Source organism: Cynocephalus volans, chromosome 10, assembly GCF_027409185.1.
Source record: "Cynocephalus volans isolate mCynVol1 chromosome 10, mCynVol1.pri, whole genome shotgun sequence".
NCBI lineage: Eukaryota > Metazoa > Chordata > Mammalia > Dermoptera > Cynocephalidae > Cynocephalus > Cynocephalus volans.
Genome location: NC_084469.1, coordinates 45,568,810 through 45,571,119, shown reverse-complemented (window position 1 = coordinate 45,571,119; position 2,310 = coordinate 45,568,810). Strand labels below are relative to the sequence as shown.

The 2,310-nt window shown below is 43.4% G+C and overlaps 1 pseudogene; it reads left to right on the top strand.

Moving 5' to 3' along the window:
• Positions 1-404, top strand: LOC134389235 (small ribosomal subunit protein eS26-like; annotated as a pseudogene).
• The last annotated feature ends 1,906 nt before the right edge of the window (positions 405-2,310 follow it).

Below are 2,310 nucleotides of genomic sequence, written 5' to 3'. Positions count from 1 at the left end.
ATGACAAAGAAAAGATGGAACAACGGTTGTGCCAAAAAGGGCCGCAGCCATGTGCATCCTATTCGCTGCACGAACTGTGCTCGATGCGTGCCCAAGGACAAGGCCATTAAGAAGTCCGTCATTTGAAACTTAGTAGAGGCTGCAGCCGTCAGGGACATTTCCGAAGCGAGTGTCTTCGATGCCTATGTGCTTCCCAAGCTGTATGTGAAGCTACATTACTGTGTGAGTTGTGCCATTCACAGCAAGGTTGTCAGGAATCGATCTCGTGAAGCCCAGAAGGACTGAACACCCCCACCATGATTTAGACCTGCAGGTGCTGCCCGCGACCTCCACCAAAGCCCATGTAAGGAGGTGAATTCATAAGGACTGAAGAAAAACTATTCTCTGGAAAAAAATAAAATGGAAATTATACTAAAAAATAATAATAATAAAATAAAAATTAAAATGGACAAAGGAGCTAAATAGGCATTTCTCAAAGCAAGGTAGATGAATGGCCAACAGACACATGAAAAAATGCTCAACATCACTCAGCATCCGGGAAATGCAAATCAAAACCACACTGACATACCATCTCACCCCTGTCAGGATGGCTAAAATCCAAAAGACTCTGAATGATAAATGCTGGTGAGGTTGCGGAGAAAAAGGAACTCTCATACATTGTTGGTGGGACTGCAAAATGGTGCAGCCTCTATGGAAAATGGTATGGAGGTTCCTCAAACAATTGCAGATAGATCTACCATATGACCCAGCTATCCCACTGCTGGGAATATACCCAGAGGAATGGAAATCATCAAGTCGAAGGTATACCTGTTCCCCAATGTTCATCGCAGCACTCTTTACAATAGCCAAGAGTTGGAACCAGCTCAAATGCCCATCATCAGATGAGTGGATACGGAAAATGTGGTACATCTACACAATGGAATACTACTCAGCTATAAAAACGAATGAAATACTGCCATTTGCAACAACATGGATGGACTTAGAGAAAATTATATTAAGTGAAAGCTGTCTGGCACAGAAAGAGAAATACCACATGTTCTCACTGATTTGTGGGAGCTAAAAATAAATAAATACACAAATAAATGGGGGGGGAGGGAAGAAGACACAACAATCACAATTCCTTGGGAGGGAGTGAGGAGAGGGAGGGAGGGAGGTTTCGGTAATGGGCCACAATAACCAACCACATTGTATATTGACAAAATAAAATTAAATTAAAAAACAAAAAAATTGCTTTCAGGATGAGAACCCCATTGACATGGATGTAGTGCCTGCCCATACTATTACCTTGAAAATGTTATTCACGTTGATGTCTGAGCATTAGCATTATAAAACTTAATCTCATTAACTCATAGTCATGCTTGAGAAATAGTTCCTAAAATTATTCAGCATCGAATCTCTAAAATCATCTACTGCTTTATCTAATTTCCTGAATTTATTCCTGAAGGATGACTTATAAAATTTTTGGTATATGTCCTAGTTTCACAGTAATAGTAAATAACACTTTATATTTTTAAGGTTTAAGATGTAACCAGATGTCTTAACAGGAACATGATAAACGAATTTGTTAGTAGATGCTTTGTCAAGTGGGAGCTGACGGTAACCACACATTTAGGAAACCGATCATTAAAGCATCAAGTCTGAGTAACTTATCTTTCATCCACACTTTTCTGTTTCTTTGTTCCTAACCAGGGTCCCTACATCAGGTGGGACAAGGGGCCAAGCCTGTGATGTTGGTGGCACAGCTTCCAAGGCAACAAGCAGTTCTGTCTCATTCTGTCCTATTTCCTCTAAGAACAATGCAAGAACTTTGGGGTATACTGCCCTGCCAGCCAGTAAATTCCAGGCCTTCCACCAACACTCTTCTGTGGACTTGAACCACCAGCACCCAGAAGGAAGGGGACAAATCTTCTCCCCAACACTGCTGAGCACAGAAGCAAAGAAGGACCCTCAGTGACAAGAGCCCCTGCCCCTGGGTGCAGAGGTCTGTCCCTCACCACATCCACTGCCCCCACCTTGCTCACTATACTTTAGCCACACTGGCCTTCTGACCAAAGCAAGATATAAACAAGGAAGAAGCCAGCATCAGCTCTGCAAACTCAGGAGAGGCAGCCCCCAGGTGCCATGCGCCCTTGGCATGACACACACTACCTATCCTGCAAACAGGAGCTGCTGAGAAAAACCACCAAGGGTCAGCTCACAAGTCCCCTTGCTGAGAAAGTGGCTTAACAATTCAAGAAGGCAGGAGATGGTGGGAGAATCCACCCACAGCCCAGTTCTGATTCAGAGGTGAGAGCGCTGGTGTCAGCTTCT